Below are 15,546 nucleotides of genomic sequence, written 5' to 3'. Positions count from 1 at the left end.
GAATAAATATAATTATGTATAATATATACACTATATAAGAATAAATAGTTGCTGGGCACTGGACTGCCACTCATTCATTATCTAAACCTCTGATGGCCCTGCAAGTTACTTTTTACTATCCCTAATTTATTTTGTTTTAAAAATTAATTTATACATTATTAAAAGATTACATGCATGTAGTTTAAAACCTCAAGCAGTACCAAAAGTTTACAACGAAACATACAATTTCATCACCCAAACTTCGTGCAACCCCTGAGAATGGCATGCGCTCACTTCTTTTAGCCAGCTCTCCCAATATTTACCTCCATATTTGTAAATAATATGCTTAAATTATTATCATTATTATTTTATTTTTAATGAGTTTATGGTACAGTAAAAGACAGATAAAGAAAATCACACATAGCCAATGAATGATTAAACATGTTGTGACCTGAATACCATTTTGATCACCACCCAAGAAACAGATCTTCTCCAGATACTCCAGAAGTCTCTCCATGGGTCCTGTCCTAATCACCACCCTATCCTTACTTTGGTTTTGTGTTTATATGTGTGTATTTATGTTTTTTGTATGCTGTATGGTGGGGGTCACATTTTATTCTTTTTCAATGTGAGTATCCCATTATAGCATCACCATTTGTTGAACTTTTTTTTTTTTTTTTTTTTTTTTGGTGTGTGTGGGGTAGTGCATGGGCTGGGAATCGAACCCAGGTCCCCTGAATGGCAGGCAAGAATTCTACCACTGAGCTACACTTGCACTCCCAATACATGTGTCATTGCTTTAATACCCAGTGTGTACCCCTGGACACTAAAGTTTTATTCTTGTCTATTTAAAAAAAGTATATCTTTTAAATCTCTTTCATTCTACAGATTTTCTCTCCATTACTTTCTTTTCTTTATGAAATCCAGTCTGGATTTTCTCGGTTTTAATCTTATCTTTCTTAAGAGCTTGTCCCCAGTGCTTGGAGTCTCTTACATGCTGGTTAGATACACAAGTAGACACTGCCTGCCCTGAGAAACATATTTACACCTTATCATTTTTTGGACAAAGGCATGTAAAACACACGTCAAATTATCATGTGAGAAGGAAGAAAATGAAAGCTGAAGAGAGGCATGGATACTTGGTAGTGCCTGCCAGGATTTTACTCAATGTAGATTTGCTTTTATCAGAAAAATGAAATAAAAAATAAAAGTAGCTTGAAAAATAGCATACTCATTAAAAGTAGGTGCTCTGATATCTGCTTGGGTATAAATCCTGAATCTCTACTTCTAAGTGGATTGGTGACCTCAAACAAGTTACTTAACCTCTTGTTGCCACGATATTCTCTTCTGTAACATGGGAATATTAATTATCCTGAAATTGTTGTGAGGATCGGATGAGATAATATACATACATTTTTCAAGCAGTGGTTGGCAAATACATGGAGAATGCTTAATTTTTAAAGCTGTTTAAAAATGGGGAGTAGGTGGAAAATGATCAGCTTAAGGCTAATGGACATGCTAGGATTTCCGATTAATTTATTTGCCTGTATTCCCGATAAATTTCCAGCTCTCATTCATGTGATTGGGGATAAAATTAATTCACCCACAGCTGTTCTTTAATCTCTTGCTATTTTCTGACTCCTTTCCATATAATTTATCAGCCCTTAAACTAAACAGTTAGTTCTAGCTTGAAATGGATTGTATATATCTCCAAGGCCATGCACAATGGAACAAATCCTTCGTTTCCTATGTTTATACATAAACTGTGTATAAACTGAAAACCTCTGGGGCATTTCAGGGATTAAAAAAAGACTGTGGTAATTAATATTTGGCAACAAAGAGAAAACTGTTGTGTTTCTATGTGCATGCTTACAATTCAGAAATCTCTCTGTGGATCTGTTTCCTACAAATATATTTTTGAGTACAGGTGGTTGAACTCTTATGATATGCTACATTCTAAAATTCTTTAATCAGAAATTGTAAAAGTTAGAGATAAATCCAGAATTCTACTTCTATAAAAATACACACATACACACACCTCTTTTACTTACCCTCAAGACTAAATGTAGTTGGGAAAAGGGCAAATTCTGATTAACTACAGTATCACATACCAATGCCCATGTTTTAAAAAAATTGAAATATTTAAACCATGTTGATCGTAAACTAATCTGTCTCAGATAATTCAGGTACTTCATGTCTTCAGAAACCTGCAAGTTACCTGTGATACCTCCATCACTCTCACCCTGAGATAAAATTATTCACCAAGTTCTATAAACGTAGTCTAAATAGCTCGTGAAAGCATCCACTTCATTCTATCCCCACTGTCTCTCTCTAGTCCAAGTCACCTAAATGGCCTCTGCATAGCCTCTTTTGCCCTCCTCCCACTTAATCACGCTACTGCAGGCAGCACAGTCTTTTAACAATACAAGTCTGATTATGTTACCTACTGCCTAAAATCCTTCAATAGGGCATGCCAGGGCACTTTGGCCAAAGAACAACTCCTTGAGAGAAGAAAATATTTTTCTTTTCTCCTGTATGCCAGTGCCTGAAATAGTACATGGCACACAGTACATGCTCAATAAATATCCATAGACCAAATGATTTGCACCTACAATGTCTCTCATAATCTGGCCCCAGGATCTAGTCCAGCTCCCCTATAGTCAGTTTCCTGGCTATAGAACTTTGGGAAAGCCATTTAAAATTTCAGATTTCTTCCAAGGCCCCACTTCTCCTTGCTCTCTATGTTTTAGCCACATGGAGCTTCTTGGGTCTTTGCATATGTTTGATTTCTTCTTGCCTCAAGTTTTATACCAGGCAGTTCTCTCCTTTTGGAAGGACTTTCTCATGCCACTCGCCTTGTTAGCATCTGAACAACAGACATCACTTTCTAGTGGAACTTCTGAGATGAGGTGTTATCTCCTTATTCTAGACCCTTGTAGGACCTCGTACATTTCCTTTACATCACATATGGCTGTTTGTAATTATATATTAATTTTGTGGTTACTTGCTTGTCATCTCCCTCTTTCACTAGGCTGCAAGTTCCATGAGGGGAGAGACAGGCTCCACCTTATTCACCACTATATTCTAAGAGCCAAACACAGTGTCTGGTACATAATTGGTGCTCAATAGATGTTTGTGGCATGAGTGAATTGTCTTATGATGTCTCAGCATAGTCATTGTGATGGTCAGTGTGCATAGCATGTTCTATCAAAAGAATTCTGGAGCTTTCTGACTTTGGGATTCATGATAAGGACATTCACAGTAATATCCTCTGAGGCCCATTATGGATGTAAGAGTCTATCTGTTTCAAGTTCTCCATGAACACATTGCTGGGTATGGTGGGAGGTGGGAGAAAAGGTAAGCAAAAGGGGTGTTTGGCAGGCAGGTTGTTCAGGGGAAAGGCATAGAAAGCCACAAGAAAATTAGCTTTTGCTCTGCTCCTGTCCTTTGCACAGTGCCATTAGAGGGAGGAAAATAAGATGGGGGAAGGATGAGGATAGAGGAGAAAGTTCCTGAAATGCTTGGTAGGCTACAAGCTAAAGAGAGATGGAGCATCCTTTTGGGAAAAAAGTTTTCTAACTCTATACTTCATGATTCCCCTGAAAAATTAAATAATTTCTAGCGGCATTAAAAAGTTTCATTTTCTCCTTGATTAATCTATTATGATATTGTAGGATGTCACTGGACTAAGAGACCAGAAGGCAGGATGAGAACCAATACTTATTGAGAATCTTTAGTGGACCAGGTACTGGTTAGGGCTGTGTTTTGGTTTTCCAGGTTGCTCAAGCAAATATCATGAAATGAGTCAGGTTAAACATGGGAATTTATTTGCTCATGGTTTTGAGGCTAAATGAAAGTCCAAATCAAGGCATCATCAAGGCAATGCTTTCTCCCTGAAGACTGAGACATTGGGGCGTTCTCTTGGTTAGCCATGGTCCTAAGTTTATCACATGGCAGTGAACATGGTGGCCTCTCCTGGTCTCTCCCTTGTCTTCTGGCTCCATTGATGTTCAGTTCTTGGCTGCTTCCTCTGTGCCTTTCTGACATATCTATGGCAGCACAGTCTTTTAAAAATACAAGTCTGATTATGTTACCTCCAGCCTAAAATACTTCAATGGGGCATTTTATTTCACTTATAAAGAGCTCCTTAAGACTCAAACTGGTTGGGCTGGGCCAGACAATAACTGAAGTAACCTCATCAAAAAGTCCTATTTATTAGAAAGGCAAACTGTGCTGTGTACATATAATGGAATATTGTGCAGCTACAGAAAGGAACAAAGTTTGAGGCATGTAATGAGGTGAATGAAACTTGGGGACATTATATGGGGCAAAATGAGCCAGAAACAAAAGAACAAATATTACATGCTCTCTTTTAGAAAGTACTTATTAGAAAATTGGGGCCTAGACATTCAACGGGTGAAAGTCTCCCTGGCAACGTGGGATGTGACTCCAAGGGATGAGCCTGGCTTTGACACCATGGGATCAACAATACTTTCTTGACCAAAGAGGGTAAAAAAAATGTAACAAAATAAAATATCTGTGGAAAAGAGAGTTCAAATAGAGTTGAGAGGCTATTCTGGAGGCTACTCTTACAACAGCTTAAGCTAGATATTGCCAATTACCACAGTTTGTCAAACCCTAACCAAAACCATTCTTGTCAACCCTAAAGAACACCTAGGGCTTTATCTGAGATTCTACAAAAGTTTCACACACTAAGATTACTTTCCAGAAACCTACAGCCTCCAGATGGGTCAGTTTCTAGGCCAGGTAAGTCCTGAAATCCAGACAGGCCAGCCTCTCTAAGAACATCAATCAGTTCCATCCCCCATCCCATATTATTAACATTGCATCCACCATAAAAGCGTTAGAATGGGTATAGCTCAGATACCCCTAAAGATTGGGAGAAGGATCAAGGGAGAAGGTGGAGTTATAACAGAAAAGATAGGATTTAACAAATGAGTATGACCAATGAATCATTGTATTGATATATCTTTCAGTTTCCAGTGACTTGGAGCAGCTAGAAGGAAAAAACTAACATTGTGGAACTATAACCCATAACAAACCCTGAAATCTGTTCTATAACAACTTGTTATAATGTACTTTCACATTTATTGCTTTTTCGTATAAATGTTATATTTCACAATTTAAAAATGTTAAAAATTCCTACTTACAATGTGTTCACACTGACATTAATGAATTAAATTGAAGAACATGTTTTCCTTGAGCACATGCAGTACCAAACCATCACAGCAGCTTCACATTTTCCTTAGTTTATTCATCAGTCTGTTTATTCATTTTTTGGTTCACTCATTCATTCATTCATCCATTCCCAAGCATTGTGTTAAATGCTGGGAATATGATGATGATTAAGACATACATGGTCCCTGCTGTCATGGGGTGTTTTATTTTGCTAGCTGCTGGAATGCAACACACCGGAGATGGATTGGCTTTTAATAAAAGGGGATTTATTTTGTTAGTTCTTTAGAGGAAAGGCAGCTAACTTCCAACTGAGGTTACTTCTTACGTGGGAAGGCACAGGGTGATCTCTGCTGGCCTTCTCTCCAGGCCTCTGGGTTCCAACAACTTTCCCCAGGGTGATTTCTTTCTGCATCTCCAAAGGGCTGGGCTGAGCTGCTGAGTGCTGAGATGTGGTATGCGGAGCTGCTTTGGCTGTGCTATGTTGAGCTCTCTCATTTAAACACCAGCCAGTTAAATCAAACATCATTCATTGCAGCAGGCATGCCTCCTAGCCGACTGCAGATGTAATAAACAACAGATGAGGTTCATGTGCCATTGGCTCATGTCACATTAGAAAGGCGAACCGTGGTATATACATATAATGGAATATTGTGCAATATGATATCATAGCTGGTCAAAGGAGAGTTCAGGGAATACACATATATTTAAGCAATCAGGAATGCTGAAATGAATTTGCTAATATGCTAACCTGGTCAATATCCACAGGACAGGGAACAATTTTCATGTAATTTTGGATCTCACAGCTTTGTTGAACAATTCATAAATGGGGCAGCATCCCACTGAAAAAGTAAATGAAGCTCCACCAAGGGTGTGTGTGTTTGAAACTGTCATGTACCCCAGAAAAAGCTTTTTATTTAATCCTCATTCAATATTGCTGGTTTGGATCTTATAGATTGTTTCCATGGAGATGTGACCCACCCAATTGTGGGTGTTAACTTTTGATTCGTTGGTTTCCTTGAAGATGTGTCTCCTCATCCATTCAAGGTGGGGTTGCTTATTCAAGTCCTTTAAGAAGGAACCATTTTGGAAAAAGTGTTAGTGCTGACACAGCCCGCACAGCCAGACACTTCTGGAGATGCAGAAGGAAAATGCCCCTGGCGAAGCCTTACAAAATGAGGAGAGAAAGCTAGCAGATGTTGCCACATGCCTTCCAAGGTGAGAGAGGTGTCCAGAAACGAGAGACCCAGCAGAGGTCTTCCCAGCTGAAAGAAGTGTTTCAAATGGTATCAGCCTTTCTTGAGTGAAGGTAACCTCTTCTTGGTGCCTTAATTTGGACATTTTCATGGCCTTAGAACTGTAAACTTGCAACTTAATAAATTCCCTTTTAAAAGGCCATTCTGTATTGTTTAAAAAGTTGGAAAAGTGACCAGACTTCAAGTAGAGATATGAATGAAACTGACCAGGATAGGACTAAGGTAAATCAGAATACAGGGTAAAGGAGGATGTCATCCATATTTTAACACTTCAACTTCTATGTGAGATCAAAGGGAAAGATATTTGTTTGGTGCAAAACTTATATTTTGGGTAGTGCATTTCCTAATATAACTTGTATGGTCAGTTTAGTTGAACACCATAAGTATATGGAATCTTGAATAGGGTGTGAGATTTTGTTGGTTTGTCCAGGTTTTTGTGATGCCCCCAATATATCCCAGAGTATTTTGTGCAGTGAATCAAGAAGAATTTGCAAAGAAGGATTTCATTGACTATTCCATGTTAGACTTTGCTATAAGTTCAGGATTTGCAGTACTTTTTCATAATAATGATGCTGGTGAACCTAACTATAGAGATTAGCATTAAATTGTCACATGAGAGCATCTTTGAAGTTTTGCAAATCTGGGTCTGGCTCTATGATAGATTTTAGAACAAGCAATATTTTTTTTTCCGTTTTCATTCACCAGCTTGAGGTTTTGAGTGGCTTCCTCCTTGTTCACTCCTAACTGCAAAGTCCCTCTAAAGGGCTGCAGTAACTACCCCCTTATGGCCTGGGACATTAGTTATCAATGATGGTGTCATACACTGGTGTGTCACAATTGGTGGTAAGTTGTATCACATGTAACATTTTAGTGATTATATTCAAAGAACTGAAATTTTGAATTGATTTTTAAATAAAATTAGTGTGAAAGAAAGGGAAAAAAAAGCCATTCCATTCGTGGTATATTGCATTCCGGCAGCTTTAACAAACTAAAACAGGATGGAATGCAGAAGCAAACGAGGAAATGTGCCGGTTGGCTGATATAAAGTTTTTATTTTATATGGAGGAAGGGAGTCACACAGTAGGAAGCAGATATACATTAATTAACACGGTATCTTACCCATTCCGAAAAGCTGAAACTGGTTTATCACCAGCATTGCTTATCTGCAGTTCCATAGGATAAGCTCCATTGTTCCATTTTCTCAGAAAATCCTTGCAGGGCCATTGTTTTTTGTCTTCTGAAAAGTCCTTTCTCGAAAAAGAGTCCCTTTCTGGCAATACCCAATGCACGTGGCCTTTTATTTTACTTACAGCTAATGGGAGTTCAGAGGTAGGAAATCAGCATGGGTTCAAGGGCTTCCTAGAGGTGGTGGGTGAAAGATGGAAATTGTTTGATGAGGGGGAAGGAGCAAAGGGGGGGACATTTAAAGGATGAGCACAGACTGTCGTGATGGATGAGGACACGCTGAAAGTGGGTCTGGAGAACCTGGTAACCAGGAATTTGGGCTGTCCTTAGTCTCATGGTCCTACATAGTCTTACCTTTGATCCTTTTAGGTGACCAGAGAGCACATTCCCAGTGTGTTTCACAGGAAGGACAGCAGTTTCATCAGATAATAGGCACCCCCAAAGCAAAAAAATCAAATAAATGAAAAGCAATCTATAGTCAGATTCCCAGTAGAGAAAATTCTGGGTTAAAAAAAGTTAAGAGAAGTTGCTGTAGAATTTCTCAGAATATTTAATGGACTTATGTACCACGAATCTCTAAGTGGGATATTAGTGTTTCCTAATATTACTCAGCCACAGGATGCCTTAAAAATATTTTTTTCTCCAACTTTGGATTTTGAGAAATTTTTAACTTAAGGAAAAGTTGAAGAAATAACATCATTCATATCTGCATACTCAGACTCACCAATTGTTGACAGTGTTCAGATAATTTGCTTTATCTTCCTCTATGTATGCATTTTTCTCTAAAAAAAATAGAAAGTAAATTGTTGATATCATGATACTTCATACCTAAATACACCAGTGTGAATATCCTAAGAACAAGTACATCCTCCTACATAACAGTACAATTATTACTGCCAAGAATTATATACATTGACTTCATAATATTTGTAAATACCCAGGGCCCAGGCCCTCCCCCTCCTTCATCTTGAGAGCAAGTCACGCATGACCCTACATGACCACGACAGACATTAAAGGTCAAAGAAGGTAACACTCCCCTCCCCTAATCACTGTTGGTAAGCAACTCTGACAAATCCCATGAGAGTCCATTGTCACAAAATCTTGCGAGAGTCTGCTGAACCTTATAAATCGCCCCACCCACCCACCCATCTTTGCATTCCTCTCTTACTTTGTTTTGAAAGACCAAGCTTCAATTTCCCAACCTGCTGCTGTTGGGTAGAATTATTCTCCTGTTTGTAAGTCCCAAATTAAAACTCATGGGTGGGAGAAGATGGCGGCTTAGTAAGACGCGCGGGTCTTAGTTCCTCCTCCAGAAAAGCAACTAAAGAAATAGAAACAATACGAAACAGCTCCCGGAGTCACGACAGAGACCAAAAAGACAGCATACCCCATTCTGGAACAGCTGAACGGGCAGGGAGAATCTGCTGCGGTGAGATACCTGAGGGGCGCGCGTTTTCCCGGCCGGGGCGGCTGGCGACTGGGGTCCCCTCCACGCACATGGCTCCCCGGTCTGACTGGGAACGTTGGATAGCGGGGCCCTCCCGTCACGCTTGGCGTTTCAGGCCAGCTGGGCAATTAGGACCGGCACTCTCCCAAGCCGTGGCGGCCAGCGACCCCCCCTCCACGCGCGGTTTCCCGGGCCGACTGCCGTGCAGACAGATGAGCGCCACGAGCGCCACCTACTGGGCAGGAAAAGAAAAACAGAGCCCAGAGATTTCACAGAAAAACCTTTCAACCAGCTGGGTCCCACACCCAGGGAAATCTGATCAAATGCCCAGACACCAGCAGAAAATAATGGATGACGCTCGGAAAATTGAAGATATGGCCCAGTCAAAGGAACAAACCAATAGTTCAAATGAGATACAGGAGCTGAGACAACTAATGCTGAATATACGAACAGAAATGGAAAAACTCTTCAAAAACCAAATCAATAAATTGAGGGAGGACATGAAGAAGACATGGGCTGAACAAAAAGAAGAAATAGAAAATCTGAAAAAACAAATCACAGAACTTATGGGAGTGAAGGACAAAGAAGAAAAAATGGAAAAAACAATGGATACCAACAATGGTAGATCTAAAGAGACAGAAGCTACAATTAGTGAACTGGAGGATGGAACATCTGAATTCCAAAAAGAAACAGAAACTATAGGGAAAAGAATGGAAAAACTTGAGCAGGGGATCAGGGAACTGATGACAATATGAAGCGCACAAATATACGTGTTGTGGGTGTCCCAGAAGGAGAAGAGAAGGGAAAAGGAGGAGAAAAACTAATGGAAGAAATTATCACTGAAAATTTCCCAACTCTTATGAAAGACCTAAATTTACAGATCCAAGAAGTGCAGCGCACCCCAAAGAGAATAGACCCAATTAGGCGTTCTCCAAGACACTTACTAGTTAGAATGCCAGAGGTCAAAGAGAAAGAGAGGATCTTGAAAGCAGCAAGAGAAAAACAATCTGTCACATACAAGGGAAACCCAATAAGACTATGTGTAGATTTCTCAGCAGAAACCATGGAAGCTAGAAGACAGTGGGATGATATATTTAAATTACTAAAAGAGAAAAACTGCCAACCAAGACTCCTATATCCAGCAAAATTGTCCTTCAAAAATGAAGGAGAAATTAAAACATTTATAGACAAAAAGTCACTGAGAGAATTTGTGACCAAGAGACCAGCTCTACAAGAAATACTAAAGGGAGCACTAGAGTCAGATACGAAAAGACAGAAGAGAGAGGTATGGAGTAAAGTGTAGAAAGAAGGAAAATCAGATATGATATATATAATACAAAAGCCAAAATGGTAGAGGAAAATATTATCCAAACAGTAATAATACTAAAAGTTAATGGACTGAATTCCCCAATCAAAAGACACAGAATGGCAGAATGGATTACGACCCAGCAATACCACTGCTAGGTATCTACTCAAAGGACTTAAGGGCAAAGACACTGACGGACATTTGCACACCAATGTTTATAGCAGCATTATCTACAATTGCAAAGAGATGGAAACAGCCAAAATGTTCATCAACAGACGAGTGGCTAAACAAACTGTGGCGTATACCTATGATGGAATATTATGCAGCTTTAAGACAGACTAAACTTATGAAGCATGTAATAACATGGATGGACCTAGAGAACATTATGCTGAGTGAGTCTAGCCCAAAATTAAAGGACAAATACTGTAAGGTCCCACTGATGTGAACCGACATTCGAGAATCAGCTTGGAATATATCATTGGTAACAGAGACCAGCAGGAGTTAGAAACAGGGTAAGATAATGGGTAATTGGAGCTGAAGGGATACAGACTGTGCAACAGGACTAGATACAAAAACTCAAAAATGGACAGCACAATAATACCTAAATGTAATGTAACTAGGTTGGAACACTGAATGAAGCTGCACCTGAAATATGGTTTTTTGTTTGTTTGTTTGTGTGTTTGTATCTTTTGTTTTTGTTTTTTTCTTTATCCTTTATATATATATATATATATATATATATTATTAGTATTATTACTTTAATTCTCTTCTCTATATTGGCATTCTATATCTTTTTCTGCTGTTTTGCTAGTACTTTTCCTAAATCGATGCAAATGTACTGGGAAATGATGATCATGCATCTATGTGATGAAACTAAGAATTACTGAGTGCATTTGTAGAGTGGAATGATTTCTAAATGTTGTGTTAATTTCTTTTCTTTTTTTTGATTAATAAAAAAAATTAAAAAAAAAAAAAAACAGCAGCTGACACAATAATCTCATGCAGTGATTCCTACCAAACGTGTTCAAGAAATCTACTTTCCAATTTTTATAATAACTTCTTAAAAACTAGAATCAAGTAATAAAACTTAGTGTCCAACGTGGGACAGAGATCCTGGAAGGAGCTGAGACTCAGTATCAAGGGACTGAGAAAAAACCCGAGAATGAGCTGAGAATTAACATCAAGGGATTGAGAGAACCTTCTCAACCAAAAGGGGGGAGAGTGAAATGAGACTAAGTGTCAATGGCTGAGAGATTCCAAACAGAGCCGAGAGGTTATCCTGGAGGTTATTCTGATGCATCAAGTAGATATCACCTTGTTGTTCAAGATGTAATGGAGAGGCTGGAGGGAACTGCCTGAAAATGTAGAGCTGTGTTCCAGTAGCCACATTTCTTGATGATGATTGAACAATGATATAGCTTTCACAATGTGACTCTGTGAATGTGAAAACCTTGTGTCTGATGCTCCTTTTATCTACTATATCAACAAAAGAGTAGAACATATGGAATAAAAATAAATAATAGGGGGAACAAATGTTAAAATAAATTTAGTTTGAAATGCTAGTGGTAAATGAAAGCGAGGGGTAAGGTGTATGGTATGTATAACTTTTTTTTCTCTATTATCATTTTATTTCTTTTTCTGTTGTCTTTTTATTTCTTTTTCTAAATCGATGCAAATGTTCTAAGAAATGATGAATATGCAAATATGTGATGATATTAAGAATTACTGATTATATATGTAGAATGGAATGATATTGTTTTGTTTGTTGTTAATTTCTTTTTAATTAATAAAAAAACAAATTAGTTCTAAAAAAAAAAAAAAAAACTCATGGGTAATTTTCTGTGTGGCATGTCCTTTGCTCTTGGGGCTGTGCTGGACTGGAATAATATTATCTAGAGTTTTGTTGTATGTTAGAATTACCTGGGGAGTTTTTTTGATGTCCAGGCTGCATCAGAATCTCTAGGAGATATCAGGATTTTCTAGAACTCACCAACACTCAGCTAAGACTGAGAACCAGTGATCCAATAACATCCGGTTGGAATGACTTTCCATGGAACAACTCATAGGACTGTTGTGAGGAAATGGGAAATGCTGCTGTAGACCATCTTTCTAGGTCTCAGTTGGAACAATAGCATCTCTCATAGATCAGAGAAACATTTCTTGATGGAGGGAAGGATTTTAAAAATCATTGAACACAGTAGCCTTGAAATTTTTCTTGAGCAGTAGATTCCTTAAAGTGGGAGTGGGGGAACCTTGAATTCTGCTCAGTTTCCTCTGCGTGCATCGGAGGGGTCCCCAGAACACTTCTATGGAGCTCTTGCACTCTCTGGAGCATCTGACATGACCCCCTAATTTTACAAATAGGAAACAAGGCTCCAGAGAAATTCACTAATTTATCCAGTGTCTCTGCACTAGTTTTCTATTGATGAAAAATGAATTTTCAAAAACTTAATTACTTAAAATCACACTCATTTATTCTCAAAGTTTCTGGGGGTCAGGAGTCTGGACATAACTTAGCTGAACCTTGTTGCGGTCAAAGTGTGAGCCAGGCTGGGGTCTCTTCAGAATACTCGCCTAGAAAAGGGTCTGCTTCCAAGTTCACTCAGGTTGTTGGCACAATTCATTTCCTGTGGCAATAGGACTGAGGGCCTCATTTTTTGCTGACTCTGGGTAGGGAGCCATTCCCTGACCCATGAGTTTCCCAATATGGTTGCTCACATCATCAAAGCCAGCAAATGTGCAGGTGTCTCCTTCATCTTGTACAACTTATCACGTAGAGTAACTACATCCATCCAGTCACCTTTGCCTATTCTATACAGCTAGAAGCACGTTACAAGGGTGTGAAAACCAGGAGGCAGTGAACGTAGGGGCCACTTTAAGTGTCTTTCTACCACAGTCTCCTGGCTCAGTGATATCAGAGTTGTAACAGATCTCTTAATTCCATCCACCATCTTCTACCTGTCTCAGCACCTGTTTGGACTCAGTTACAATTGGAAAAGCACATCCTTTGCAGGTTCCCAGTCATTCTTATGGTCATTCTTGGAACAATGTATGACTGCCTGCAATTACATATTGCGGGTTTGTCATTCAGGGGAGAAGAAACTGTTCAAGAAGGGCAATGCTCCTCATGTGTGTAGCTTGGAGTCCAGCCTGCCTCGTTTATGATCATCAGCACTTATTACCCAATAAGGAAGGCTCTGCATAAAGGAGCTTAACATTGGGAACTCTCTTGGGAACTGTGATTGAGAGGTATTTGGCAGAGTAGAGAAGAATGCACAGACAATCTGAGCTTGCATCCCAGACCAATTACTAAGCCTCTCTGAGTTTTAGTTTTTAAAACAAACTATGAAGTCAGTGATGATAATAGCAAATATTTAGAAAGTGCTTATTATGTGCAATCAAAAGTCCTAATGTATTTAAGTTGTACAATAAGGTAGGTATTATTATGCCATTTAATAGATCGGAAACTGTATAGATGAAGCATAGATAAGTCAAGTAATTTACCCAATGCCCATAGCTAGTAAGTAGCAGAATTAGATTTGAAGACAGGTAGGCTGGTTTCAGAGTCCACATTCTTACCACGGTGCTGGTCTATGACTTGCTATACAAGCTAACTGAGAGCACCAGTGAAGTACAGAGCCTGGCACCTGGTGGGCTGTTGGCTATGAGAGTCATCAGAAAAGAAAGGGTATTTAAAAAGAGAATGCCCTGCCCTGCTTTTTTTTTTTTTCCTAAATGTTTTTATTGGCAAATCTTTACACACATACAGTCCATACATGGTGTGGTAGTTAGATTCAGTTGTCAACTTGGCCAGGTGAAGGCACCTAGTTTTGTTGCTGCGGACATGAGCCAATGGTACGTGAACCTCATCTGTTGCTGATTTACATCTGCAGTCGGCTGGGAGGCATGTCTGCTGCAATGAATGACATTTGACTTAATTGGCTGGTGCTTAAATGAGAGAGCGCAACGTAGCACAGCCTAAGCAGCTCGGCATTCCTCATCTCAGCACTTGCAGCTCAGCCCAGGCCTTTGGAGATGCAGAAAGAAGTCACCCTGGGGAAAGTTGTTGGAACCGAGGGGCCTGGAGAGAAGGCCAGCAGAGACCATCCTGTGCCTCCCCACGTAAGAAAGAACCTCAGTGGAAAGTTAGCTGCCTTTCCTCTGAAGAACTAACAAAATAAATCCCCTTTTATTAAAAGCCAATCCATCTCTGGTGTGTGGCATTCCAGCAGCAAGCAAACTAGAACACATGGTGTACAATCGATGGCTCACAATATCATCACATAGTTATGTATTCATCACCATGATCATTTTTAGCACATTTGCATCACTCCAGTAAAAGAAACAAAAAGAAAAAGGAAAAAAACTCATGATCCCATACCCCTTACCCTCCCTCTTATTGACCACTAGTATTTCAGCCTATCCGATTTATTTTACCCCTTATTCTCCCATTATTTATTTATTTTTTATCCATATTTTTAAACTCATCTGTCCATACCCTGGATAAAAGCAGCATCAGATGCAAGGTCTTCACAATCACTCAGTGACATTGTAAAAGTTATATCTTTATACAATAGTCTTCAAAAATCAAGGCTATTATAACACAGCTCAATAGTTTCAGGTACTTCCCTCCATCCACTCCAATACACCATAAACTAAAAAGGGATATCTATATAATGCATATGAATAACCTCCAGGATAACCTCTTGACTCTGTCTGAAACCTCATAGCCACTGAAAGATTGTCTCATTTCTCTCTTCCCCCTTTTGGTCAAGAAGGCTTTCTCAATTCCTTGATGCTGAGTCCCGGCTCATCCCAGGAACTCTGTCCTACATTGCCAGGGAGATTTACACCCCTGGGAGTCATGTCCCATGTAGTGGGGAAAGGCCTGCCCTGCTTTGAATGAAATATAGTGCCTCAGCAGCACTACGAAATAGAATCCGTTCTAAGGCTCGAGGTGTCAAGTTCATGTATCTAGGTTAAGCTCATTGACCATGCTTATTAGATTCCAGATGCTTTGCTGGAATCTTGCACCTCACTGCCCTTAATTTTCACAACAGCCTATGAGAGGGATACTCTTAGAATTGGCCCTGTGCATAGACTGGGGCCTGGAGAAGTAAAAAACATGCCCTAGGGTGGGCCACAGTGGCTCAGTGGCAGAGTTCTCGCCTGCCATG

General features: G+C 39.4%; 1 long non-coding RNA gene across 6 annotated transcripts in view; it reads left to right on the top strand.

Annotated features, from left to right (window-relative positions):
• Positions 1–3,191: 3,191 nt before the first annotated feature.
• LOC143663618 (uncharacterized) overlaps positions 3,192–15,546 on the top strand; it is a 31,804-nt gene continuing 19,449 nt past the window's right edge. For 3 of the 6 annotated variants that reach the window (XR_013166074.1, XR_013166076.1, XR_013166071.1), the window contains exon 1: positions 3,192–3,268. This is a non-coding gene — a long non-coding RNA (uncharacterized LOC143663618). Of the gene's footprint in view, positions 3,337–15,546 lie in introns of all 6 variants that reach the window. The other 3 variants (XR_013166073.1, XR_013166075.1, XR_013166072.1) reach the window with 1 other exon arrangement.

The sequence above is a fragment of the Tamandua tetradactyla genome, chromosome 19, assembly GCF_023851605.1.
Source record: "Tamandua tetradactyla isolate mTamTet1 chromosome 19, mTamTet1.pri, whole genome shotgun sequence".
Lineage (NCBI taxonomy): Eukaryota > Metazoa > Chordata > Mammalia > Pilosa > Myrmecophagidae > Tamandua > Tamandua tetradactyla.
Note: the sequence above shows the minus strand (reverse complement) of the source record. Positions and strands in the feature narration are given on the sequence as shown.